This window comes from Cetorhinus maximus, chromosome 6 (genome assembly GCF_964194155.1).
Source record: "Cetorhinus maximus chromosome 6, sCetMax3.hap1.1, whole genome shotgun sequence".
In the NCBI taxonomy this organism is placed as follows: Eukaryota; Metazoa; Chordata; class Chondrichthyes; order Lamniformes; family Cetorhinidae; genus Cetorhinus; species Cetorhinus maximus.
The window spans coordinates 45,940,834-45,954,151 of NC_135884.1; the positions used below are offsets into that span (position 1 = coordinate 45,940,834).

Sequence of the window (13,318 nt, forward strand, 5' to 3'; positions counted from 1 at the left end):
TAGAAGCCAATAACAGCATAGTGAGGGCAACCTGGATGTTTGTGAACAGTGGGACCAATTGTCTATATAAACAATGAGATTTAAGGATTAAGAAAGAAGAAGAACAGACAAGGAGGTCAAATTAGTGCCAAATCAAATGCAGAAAGATAAATGAAAAGAAAGAAAGAAATATTGGATTAAGAGTGAAAAGATGAGACAGGAAGGATAAATGAAAAAGAAATTAAAATTTTAAATTTCTCGAAGATGAATTTACTCAACGCAGAAATGCAGTTTGAATGGTTCCCTTCCTGGTGTATCTGACTAGGCTGAATGGTCCTGATAACAAATATGAGACATGTTCAAAGCAGGGAGGTGTGGTGTGTTATCTGTGTTATTTTAATGAAACCACTTAATTATAATATTACTTCTGGGAACTGGCATCAAATGCATGATGCCAGGCATGCTGCAGACTGGCATGACTCAATCTCAACTGGACTATTTAAAGGGTCAATCCAGAAATTGAATTTGGAGGAGTTAGGAGTTTGCATAAAGAGAGGGCAAAGTTTCTCGGTGGATTGATGACGTCAAAGACTGTGCCTCAATTTAATTATGCTTCACTTGATGCACTGCTGGGTGCAGTCAGCAGCAAAAGAAATGCTCTTCCCCAACAAGGTATGGCTGAGGAGGTCAGTAGTGGGGCATTCTGCTTCACTCCTGGATTCAGTGCAGGAAGGGCTTTAAGACCTGACCAGATCAGAAAATGTGAGTATAGTTGGCCCTTCTCCTACACCCTATTAGACACATCAGGTGTCCTCTTTTGGCTTGTGAAGCCTATTCCATCACACCCATTTACCTTGCAAGTGCACCAGCCTTCTCCTTCAATGCACTTTCTCACATCTCCCTCTATCCACTCACAACTCCCACTCACCCTCATCCTAATGCAGTTTTCTGTTTCTCACCAAAAAGTACTACGTCCTTTGGGTGAACACATACCATTACAAGCAGTTGTAGATCTATCTCGTCCCTGTTGCAGGAGAAGAGAGTGCAGATCACAAGAGACAGGGGCAAAACTGGAACTGGTCGTCCACATATTTCGCAGTTCACAGTTGCAAAGGAGGAAGTGTCGGAAATCAGTAATAGTTTGACAGCCCTGACCATTGGAGATGGAGAGATTGGGACTTTGCAGCGACCTGCAGGTGACAGAATTAAAAATCAGCAATCCACATATCATACAGCACTCAGACATGTAAACTTTATTTCACTGGTGAGTCAATTCTTCATAATGTTGTAACATTTTTACCTTGTCAGACAATTCCTTTCTTTTCCCTCCACTAGACCTTGAGACATACAATAGCAGTCAGTGGACATTCCAGACAATTAATCTCAGAGGAGCTAATTCCATATGAGGGTGCACCGTTAGAAGACTCATGTTTACTGTACATCAGCACAGATGTTCAAATTTTGGTGGTCCAGTTAGGCAGTTAGTTGGAATTTCACCTGGTGGCCCACTACTCACAAATGAGCAAGAGCAGACAGTAGTGGCAGGGATGACTGTGGAGAGTCTGTATTGAGGGCACAGCCCTCTCCAAGCTTTACTCAGCTGGATGCAGGCACTGTACCTTAGGAGTCATTGAGGAAATGAATAATCACTGAGGAGCAGCAGAAAATTTGTGACATACTGACAGACCTTCCAAGCACATTGTCTACAATTTCAAAGAAAATTGAGAAGCCCAGCTCAAGCATTGGAAGGATGTCTGCTTCCATGGAAAAATTGGCTAGTCAATCAACATAATTATGGCAATCAAGTGGTTCCTTGTAGACCTTGACCACAGCCACGCAAACTCTGATACCAACATGTCTGATCCTAAAATAGGACACCTTGGCCTAGGTCTTGGAGCTCATATCATGACCAAGCTGCTCACCAGCAGAATGGCAGAAAGAAAACAACTATGTAGTGCCTTTAATGACCTGAGGATATCCCAAAATACTTTAAAGCCAATGTGGTAGTTTTGAAGTATAGCCACTGTTGTAGTGTAAAAATCTGTCCACCAATTTGCACCTTGCAAGCTCCCACAAACAGCAACAGATAATGAGCAGGTAATCTATTTTTAGTGATTTTTCGAAATAGTGTCATGGGATCCAAGAGAACAGATGAGACCTCAGTTTTACATCTCATCTGAAAGATAGCATCTTCAACAATGCCACCCTCCCTCATTACTACACTCAAGTATCAGTTAGATCTTTGTGTTCAAGTCCCTAGAGTAAGAACTGAACCCACAACCTTCTGATTCAGAGGCAAGAGTTTTACCACCTGACTGCAACTGAGTGAATAGTGGCTAGCCCATGAGAGGGATGATGACAGAAGGACATACAGAAGTGGGAACTCTATTCAAAGCATTCCCACTTCTCACCTGTTTCCCACCCCACCCTACCTCTCAGCCGTACCTGACACACTGCCTGCCACTCCAATGGCTGAGTCTGCCACTGCACAGGTGCAGGTAGAACATTTTTTGGTGGCATCCCAGGGACTCCAACGCACAGAAGTCATCGACAAAGAGCATCTAAACAGTTCACACATGGATCTGGGGAGCCTAACTTTACCTCTGCTGATGTCACAGGTGCTTGTACCGCATTGAAGTGGGTGGAAATGGAAAGGTAAAGCTTTGTAGTTTCACAAGGGTATGCACATGGATGTTTGAGCTGAACAACATAAACTTAACACTTTGCAAGTCAGATGAACTGTATTACTTTGCTAATTTCCAATGTTGCACATTCTTGACGGCCAGACAGCATCTCTCCTTTTCAGCTGCTTGTTAATAAATGGGAAGACATGAATTGATGGCGACCAATGGGGGATGTGCAATGGTTGGATGGCTGGTTACAGGGCTGCTTTGTGTCAGTGGGATTGGGTGCAGGGGGTGGTAGAGAGTGGCTGTTGGATGTGATTGTTACATTGGTCCAGTGGTAGTGGCTAACTGAACCTTACAGCTGTAAGGCAATCCCTGGCAGAAATATGGGCGGCTGGTACTAGGCATCATCTTTATCCACCTCCTCCATTTCATCATTGGATTTATCTGCTCAGTACCTTATTCCTCCAGTAGCTCCAAACCTCACTGCTGTACAATATGTACCATCATTCTGGAGACCCTGGCTGATGATTACTAAAGGGCACCTCCAACCCTTTCCAGAAACCTGTAGCGTATCTTCAGCATGCTGATTACTTTCTCATTTATGCACCTGGTGGGTCATATGACTTTCGTTATACTGCTCTTGCACTTCATTGGTGAGATTGCTCACTGGTGTCATCAGTCAAGTTTGTCTCCTAACAACTACCCCTTAATTCTATACGCCGGTCCAAAGAGGTCAGGAAGCTTGAACTGCCACAGAATAAAAACATCATAGCAGCTCCCAATGAATTTGGTGCACACTTGCATAAATCTTCTTTTGGTTGCATACCACTTAACGTTGGTGGAACCTTTGCAGTTTACGAACACTCTTGGTTGATCTGAGGGCACGTGCATTACCATCCGTGAGCAGTCAATGACACCCTGCCCCTGTGTGAAGCCAGCCAGGGACACAAAGCCAAACGGTTGCTAATTCACATCACAGGCCAGGTACGTAAGTGCTGCCCCTGCAAAACAACCCATCAGTAACCTTCCTTATGAATTTATGTGCAGCTGACTAGGAGATCTTGGATGTGTCTCTGCTATCACTCTGGAAGGATATGGAGGCAAAAGGTTGACGGGGGTGTGACTTTTACAGCCATTGGTAATGTGTGGCCACCACCAGCTCCAACAAGGAGCTGGTATTCTTCTGGGAAGTTGCAGATGTCTGCTATCACCTGATGCTACAATCTCAGCCTCCGGCAGCTCTGCTTTCCTGAGGGATCAAGGCCTCTGCCTGTACATTTTGCTATGCCTTCTATGACCTCAACCGTTCTGTCACTTCCCACTTTGCTGACCACCTGCAGGTCTATCCATAGCTAGCTGCTGCTGTTGGTCACCATTCTCCTAATTCAAGGTCCAATCTAAGGCAGTGATGGAACCACCCATCCTGACCTTGAGGCTCAATACCTCAAAAGTACAAAAATTAGCCTCTCAATATAAGTGCTTTCAACAAACCCCATTGCCCAGTGGGAGGTAAGAAAGCCACAATGAGCACTGAGTATTTATGTTATAATCCTGACTTTTAATGAATCGAATGAAATGCCTTTCAGTCTTCTCACATTGGTTTCAATGGCAAGTTTCAGGAAGCCTGGGAAACACAAGCCTGTGGTGTTAAATTTAAATAGTGGTTAAAATGCATTTAAATATAATTGTTTACCTGCCTCTCTGGAGGGGGTTATGCACATACAGCCAAATGCACTTGAGTTAAACCCAGAAGTTGGCAGGTAGGAAGTGGCTTCCAGTCACACGTCAATTTTCAATGACCTCAACTCCCAGAACCGCACCTAAACCACACGCTTTTCAATGTCAAAATACCGCTCAGTGCATCCATACAAGCAGTGACAGTCAGATCCTCTTTCACAACATAACAGAAGGTATTAATTGTGTTTTGTCCATTAACCAGGGGAATATTTTACTGAGTTAATGTTCCAATAAACTAAGTGGGAATAGACGCTCATGCCCAAAATGTACATTTTATTGAGAGATTGAAGATACCAATTCTCTGTGGGGGAGAAATGTAGGTGGCGGCATACAAATGATTACATTTTATCTGACATTATGTTTCTAAATAGGACAGTTTGAGGATTTTTATGTGTTTTCTGAGCTTCAATTATCTCTGAACCAGCCTGCACTGCCAGCTGCTGCACAATTGCTGGTTTAGATTGGGAGCTAGACTATATATGTTTCCTCAGTTGCCACTTCAGACAATTATGACTCTGTGTCGCTCTAGTCAGGGAAACTCTTGATAGAACTAAACTAGTGACATTTACAGCAACAACTTACACTGATATACAATTACTGTTGAAGAATATCTCAAAGTGCTTTACAAGAGAAAAACCAGGCAGAAAAATGAAGGAATTTGGCCAGGGGTGTCATGGCACCCTGCATGAAATATCGAAGCCCGAAAATATCTCGGGGAATTTACGATTCTCCTGTCATAACTTCAGTAGGAGACCAATGGAACCAGTAGGGAAATGGCATAAATGGGATTTCTACTTTTGCCCTTTGGGTTCCACAGCCCTCCTTGAGGGAAGGTGGTGGCATAGTGGTATTGTCACTGTACTGATATTCCAGAGACCTAGGGTAATGCTCTGATGACCCAGGTTCAAATCCCTAGATGGTGAAATTTGAATTCAATCAAAAAAAATCTGGAATTAAAAGTCTGATGAAACCACTGTCAATTCCTTTAGGGAAGAAAATCTGCCATCCTCACCTGGTTAGGCCTGTATATGACTCCAGACCCACAGAAATGTAGTTGACTCTTAAAAATGCCCTCTGAACAAGCATAATTAGGGAAGGGCAATAAATGCTGACTTGGCCAGTGATGTCCACATCCTGTGAATGAATGAATGAAAAAAACAAAGCAGTGTAATGGCAGCTGACTGCTAGGACTCCTCATGGAATTTAAAGACAAGCATATCATCTTCCCCTTGACTTATGTTTCTGGACGTGCTTATTGATGTGCTTATGAGGTAAGAAATAAGAACAGGGGCCTCTATGCATTGCACAGTTCTAAAAGATTGTTTTTCCCAGGAGGCTTTTGAAGGCTGTTATAGCCATTTAAGGACTGGTAGAATGGCTCCCTCTCTTTCTGCCTCTGGGTGTTTTTGAAAGAATTTGCTTGTCAATCTAGTATGTATTTAAGTGTTGTGACTGTAAAAGACACACACCGATAGGCTTACTTGAAAGTTTTAAAAGGAAAAGTGTTTATTGTCCTTAAAAATAATAAAAATGTTCCAACTCACACTCACCCATGCAGTCAAGAGACTCACACACTCAAGAAGCATGTTGCATGGAAGGACAGTAGGTTAAATTGTTTAAAAGTATCCAAAAGAAAGTCACTCATTGAAGCGTTGGATGACTTCAGGTCTTGTTCGGTGATTTTTACGGATTCTGCACAGCGATGATTTAAAGTCTAGATGGACAATATCTATCTTTTCCTCTGAAGTCAGAAGCTGTTTGGTTTACATTGAAGATGCTACCTGCAGTGTTTGACTGATCAGATCTAGGCAGAGCACATGCTTGCAGTACAGCTGGAGAGAGAGAAAGGGACCATGAGTTCTCTTCTTGCTGTTACGCACTTATGGTCGTCTGTCTCTGACCTTGGAAAAGCAATTTCTTTTTTAGCACAAAGGGTTAGCTTGCTATCACATGACTTCCATTTATAAACTGGACCATTACTAAATATGGTCACAGCAAGCTGGGGCACCCTCATTCCAGATCCATTGTTTAAAGTGATTATATTGAATGGTCTATGAGCCCTCTTCTCAGCCGGGGTCCATTGTCCAAAATGCCTGAGGTTAATAGCTTGGTCTGCACCCATCTGAATAAACAGAGTATGCCTAGATGCCTGTGAGCAGTTCAGGGGATGGGCTATTCACACTTGTTTAAGCTAATTGGGCTGCTGGGCTACTTCCAGGCAGCCTGGCTTCTTCCTAGAAGCTTTGTAATTTGCAGGTGAAGTTATGTAAATATTCAGCCATTTTAAGAACTGCTGCTTAGGTCACTTAAAATACTAAGATAAAAGCAAAAAACTGCGGATGCTGGAAATCGAAAACAAAAACAAAAATACCTGGAAAAACTCAGCAGGTCTGGCAGCATCTGTGGAAGGGAGCACAGTTAACATTTCAAGTCCACATGAGTGTTCTGTTGAAGAGTCATTCGGACTCAAAACGTTAACTGTGCTCCCTTCCACAGATGCTGCCAGACCTGCTGAGTTTTTCCAGGTATTTTTGTTTTTGTTTTCACTTAAAATACTGTTGTCAGTCTTTTTAAAACTTATCCCTCAGGTTCAGCCCACTCAATAAATAAAGTCATTTTTGACATAAAACATGGTAACATGACTGAATGGTCTGTTTTTGATAATGAGGCTTAAGGAATAGGGAACTAATAATCTGGAATTAATGAAATATGGGATAAATGCTGGTATACACAGAAGGAAAGGTAACACATATAGCAAGGAATGAGACTTAGAGAAATTTGCAGACAACAATGAGGATTTTGAAATTGAATCATTGGGGTGTTGGAGACGTTAGCATTGAGGTTGTGCGAGAGAGAACATCAGTAACAGAGTTCTGAATTTGCTGAAGATTCAGCAATCTGAGGTAGAGAGGCTGCACAGAGAGCTTTGAGAAATCAATCCTTGAAGTGCTGAAGGCATGGATTAGTGTTTCACCAGTAATGGGATATGTAAAGGTGTAAGCAGTAGGAGTACTAGAGATAATAGAATGCGGTTCCGGGAACAGATCATATGTAAGGTAAAAATACTCAGATTAGAAAGAACACCAACTTATTACCGATTAAGTTTAAATAGGCAGCAAATGTGGTTGCATTAGAGCCAGAGTGCACCACAGAAAGGACTATCCCTAAGCAGTTATGCATAAATACTGAGTAGTTTGTGTCAGGTCACAATGGCGGTTTTACTACTAATCTTTTCCTTATCTCCATAGTTTTATCACTGGTGCATAGTATTCCTAATTCAGGTTATCTGTTCCCTAAACTACTTATACAGAAATGCAAAAATAGAAACTTTTTTATTTGTGAAAGGATTACTGTGACTTCCAGTAGTGAGGATTTTACAGTTCTGCATATCGACAATACATTAAATGCCTCACAATAGTTGTTTGTGTGATGGTTAGTAGGCATAAGACTGTTGGGTTTCTGTACTCATTTCAGTGTTATTCTATACACGTGTCTAGGAGTCAATTATACAGACCACTTTATATCTGTCACTCTCCTTCTCCTTCAAGAAGAAAGCTAAGTTGATCTACTTAAAACTTTGCCAAGAGCAAAGACACATAAACAAATGACAAGGATAAGCTCTATCATGTGCACTGTCTTCAGAACTAGAGTTACAGTTCCATTCACTGAATTGTCAGACTCCTGCCCTCCTTTTAAAATAATTCGTATGGGTAAGTCTCTACTCTTTGGCTTGTAATGGAAAAAGCATACATAATACAAGTTGCATTAGAGCTGCAGAAAATGGGAAGGTGCATAAATGGCCTGAAACAGAAGAAGCCAGCATGTGGAAAGCAAGGAAGCTGAGACAAATGCAAAGTGTGACAAGGTAACTTAGAAGTAACCCAAGCCATCCTGACGGGAAAGTGTTTCATGGGCTGCAAGCATCCTGGAGTGAATGTCTCTGGGGATTTTCCAGCCAGTCCGCTGTAACCTGGTTGGAAGAGCGGCAGAAACTGGGGCTTCTGCAACTGGAGCAACAATGGATGAGCAAGAGGACCTCCACTGGAAATTCACTCTGCTGTTTGGACCTAAGGGCGTATGTTACCATTGATATCAAGGTTTTCAGTTATGTTCATCTACTGAAAAAAGGCAGATCTGGAAAGCAATACCACAGAATCCCATTAAAATATCTTTATTACTTTGTGAATGATTATATACATATGGTCAACATGCCACCATCAGGGATGCCAAAATTACAGCACCTGTTAATGTTTAACCTACAATTAAGATGGCAAGATTACATTTTACTTTCCCGTGCTGGCATTCAAATTGTGGATTTAGAAATGATTTTTGCAGCAAGTTGTAGTGCGTCTAAAAATGTTTGCTAATACCATGACTTTGTATTCAAGTTTATAAGGCATCTCAGCATGGTATCCATTAATCAACTGTATTCTCTGTGTATGATGATACAAAATTTTATAATACTCACAGATACCTCCTATTAAAATAAGTTAGACTGAAATCTGGTTGAGGTGATCATTGCCGGCAGTAATTAAGGCAGCAATTATGATAGCAGTTGCGCCCGTACCAATCAGATAAGCCTTAGCTCTGCTTCTCCCCAAAGCGCACAAAGAAAATTTGCAATCAGACCATGATTTAAGAGCAAAGGGAAACTGTACTTTTTATATAATTCCTCTAATAATCCTTTTAAAATTATGCGAGTATATTGGAAGTACCTGTTACACTGATTTTGCATGTTCACCGCCAGGAAATGAGTCAGTCTTTCAAAGTTCATTCAATTTTTAAAAATTCTTTCATGGAATGTGAGTGTCACTGATAAACCAGTGTTTGTTGTCCATTCTAATTTCCCTTGAGAAGATGGTGGTGATCTGCCTTCTTGAACCACTGCAATGGGTACCTTTTTGAGACACTTACAGCCATTTTGAAAACTTACAAAGGGAAGTCCCGTGATTAAGTACATAATTTCCTGCTCAATTAACCATTGCAAGTTCAGTTTTTTTTTTACACTTTTTTCATTCTATTTGTTGTTAGCTTCAGTTGTGGCCAAGCTTATCCATATTTAGCAGCTGTCTATTCATAATCCTTGGCTTATTGGCAGTTGCAATTTTACTTGTCACAGCCATACTTTTCAAGATAGGCAATCCTTCAATATGTCACCCTGATGATTTTGGAGGAGGAAGGGAAGATCTGAGGAGGAAAGTGGGTAAACACTTGAAGGCACCTTGCCCTTACCCAGCCATTGGCAGTAACAGCCAAAGATGTATCTACTTAGATATGTCTGAAGACACATCTTCACTGTGCACCTTTCACTAGGTATGCAGTCATGGAAATATGTATCTTTTCCAAGTATATGTGCATCATTAAGGGAGAAAGAATAATAAATAATGTTACCAGCTGTGAGTTTGTGGAAGGCCTCTGACCTCTCCCAGAATTTGGAGTACACTCTATTCACATAGTGCGTAAATGCCTAATGGCAAGTTCCCTCTAGTGGCTCCATTTGTTCTTGTCATTACAGAATTATTCTCTCATAAGATATAAAACATAAACATGTTGAATTTGGAAGATCGTAGACGGTGCTAAGGATCTCCTTTAGCAGTCCTCGCATACACTTTAGTAGCTCATTTCAGAAAATTCTACATCCTGTTCATTGTCACACAACTGTTGAGCTTACAAGTCCCTGAGTGTACAGTCTGCAAGTAGCTTGTGCTGGAAGCCTTCTTGGTGTTCGTACCTTTCAAGATTTATGTATGACATTAGGAACATACTTCTGTGCCAGCCACCAAGTGTGCCCTGCAGCAACAAGAATATGCTGCAATTAACTGAAAGCTTGTCCAAATGCTTTGTATCCCACCTTAGTGAAACAGCTCCAAGGTGAGAGTGTACTCTTGTTGACATTCATCTTAATGGCATACACTGAAAGTAATCCAGAAAATTTCTTCTGCAACTGCTCCTACAACTTTTGGAAGAGTGCATTGACTTACTCTGCCACCTCCACACAGGTATTGTTAACCAGCCTGCTGATTGGTGGATGCCCCTCAACTCCAAAGAGGGCAACACTCCTTTTGCAGAAGTACCCCAAGAACTGCAGAGCAATGCCGTACTGCTCCTACTGCCTTTGCTCTTAGGCTGAAGTGCTATCAGCAAAACTGAAATTTGGGCTGAATTTTGCTTGGGGGGAGGGTCGGGTTCCGCAGCCCCCAACCTGAATGCCAGTGGCAAGCCTGTCTGCACTTGGCCACTTGCCTCGAGGTTAATTTGCGGCCATCTGCTGTTAGTCAGCTTGAGGTGGACTTGTACCCCCATCCAAAAAGAGGTCCTGCCTCCAAGAGTTGCTGGCCATTCATGCAGTCCTGAAGAGGAGATGCCATGGAGCCTAGACTTTCAGATAAGTCGGGGATCTCACTGGGGAAATGCTGGGCAGAAACCTTGAGCACATGGTCCCCAACCAGGAGGCATCTCCCTCAGCAGCCCCCCACCACCCCAGCCTAGTGGCCTGGACACTTGGCGCCGGCCTCCCCCGGTTCACGTAAAATCACAGCGGCAGCAGTTGGGAGGCCCTTAAGTGGCCATTAATTGGCCATTTAATGGCCTCAGTTGGCCTACGGGCAAACGGGCCACCTGACATTTCCCCTGCTGAAGGCAAAATACTCGTGGGGGCGGCTGAGGCAGGCAAGCGATGGGCACAGTGCTGTTGTAATTTTACAGACCCCCGCACCTGCCATCCTGCCGCTGGATTTTAACTCTGTATCCTCCTGCATAATCTTCCATTAAATTCTCAGGGGCAACAGCAGACATTGGTTTCATCTGATCCACCTGATCCAACAGGATTTTACTGAATCCACACTATCATTTTCTAATAAGAATTTTCCTATACCTAGGCCACATCATTTGCAATTTTCTCCACACAGAAATGACAAGGTAGCACAACGGTTTCCATCCAGCCTTTCTCTAGAGAGCTTTTTGTTGTCTACCAGACCAGCACATGGCCCGTCAAAGGAATAAACACAGCTTCTTTTACCTCTTCCTCATACTGGTGGATCCAGTCAGATTCCCCTTGCTTACTCGTGCTGTTTAATTATCAGAGGGTAGCACTCCAGTTTCACTCCTAGGCCTGAATTTTTCCCTCCTCTGATGTGCACGATTGGTGGGCCCAGGAGCAGGCAGGAAACAGGCCCCCAACCGTGAATGGCTCCCAACTGCGATTTCATGCTGGCTGGCCAATTAGAGCCCACCCAACGTAAAATCAGTCTTCTGAATGGTTGGGAAGGGCTGGGTGGGGGAGGGGGCCTGTCAGACGCATGGTCCAATAGCGACCCAGCGGGTGCTTTAAAACCAGCAAAGGCAGCTCCCTGGATGCTGCCTGGGGAGAATCTTTATTCGGTCCGGAGACTGGAGCAATGGCCTTACCAGCGGCAGGAAACGTCAGGTAGGAGGGCAGGCCAGGAGAGCAGGTCAGGAGAGCACTCGGCCCCCTGTTTCTCAGACGAGTGCCCCATGGTCCTTGTGGAGGAGGTAGGCATCAGGCGGATCCCAGGGATGGCAGGAGGAAGCTACCGCACCAGACCAAAAACGCTTGGGAGGAGGTGGCAACCGAAGTCAGTAGCCACAAAATTGTAAGGCACACATGGGTGCAGTGCAACAAAAGGTTCAACGATCTGCTGCGCTCGGCAAGGGTGAGTAATGTGTTGGCATGGATCAGTGTGGAGAAGTGTTAAGGGCTGGCCGCCCCCACCGTGGAGCTCAGGGGTGTTAGAGTCTGAGTGCCAACTGTCAATGATGCTGGAGATGGCCAAGGGGTGAGACCTGGCTGCTTGGACTGAGTGCCTTGCAGCTTGAGAGCCATGACTCGGATGTGCCCTGCCAGATGTTCCTCAGGTGGGGTTGGTCAGGCTGCAATGGCACTGCAGGTGGACTAATCAACACTCCTCTGTCCTTTCAAGAAAAGAGAAACCATAACAACATAGAGAGGTCAAAGACGGGCAGAGGCCCCCCAAACCTCCTAATCCTGACGAGGTCTGAAATGGATTCCTTGGAGCTGGAGAGCCACCACCCGCCTCATTCAGCCAGTCGTGGAGAGGCAGGGGTCTCTGACGAAGATAAGAGTGCAGTGCACAGAGATGAGAGTGTCGGATGGTGCAGACATTCTTGTGTAGTCCCTTCGTTGAGGAGAGCGTCAAAACTGGAGTCCCCAATGATCATTGAAAGATGATGGCACCATGATGCGATCTCCATTGTCTCACCAGGGTGCTTGGCATGCACAGTGACAGTGTGATGACTTGAACTAATGACATGTCATGGCTCTCCTTTAGATTTGCCAGCATGCACTCAAATGTAGGACCCCGAAGAGCCACCCCTGATGCCAGAGGACTGCTGGGTTCCAGATGCACCTGCGTCACACCCGCTCTCCAAACCAGCCACCAGCACAGATACCAGCACCTCAGTGGGCGTTAGATCATTAGCTAGAATGTCAGTGCACAGCGATGAGGGCACTTCACACTCGCTTGAGGAGCAGGTGGAGGCAGAGAGTGCCCAGGGCACCTGCAACGGAGCGCTGCTCAGGATGATGCCCAGTCGAAGGCTAATGATGAGCCTCTGGAGTCGTAACATTAGGCGGCAGATGCTGGATGTCCAGTGGGATATGCAAGAGAATTGGGCGGAGATCCATGAGGGTCTCGCTCCATTGTGGGGCGTGTCCATGTGGAGCGTGAGCACTACTTTGACCTTCATGGCTGACTGCATTGCCTCCTCCATTGAAAGAATGGCGACTCTCATGGAGAGGCAGCTCCAGGAACAGAATCAGGGGTTCCTGGGGTTGCGCTCGGACCTGCAAGCTCTCACACAGGCAATGACCTCAGGTGGTCAGTACCAGTGTGGGAGATGGATGAGGCGCCCAGTATCCCAGCTAAGTGCCTGTCCATCAATGGCGAGCAGGGTGGTCCAAAGTGATCTCATGTTAGTGCATGACCTGCTTG

General features: G+C 44.3%; 1 protein-coding gene across 3 annotated transcripts in view; it reads left to right on the forward strand.

The window, feature by feature from the left end:
- The window catches only part of tafa1b (TAFA chemokine like family member 1b), a 532,382-nt gene that overhangs the window by 376,180 nt on the left and 142,884 nt on the right, over nucleotides 1-13,318 (forward strand). The window lies entirely within an intron of this gene.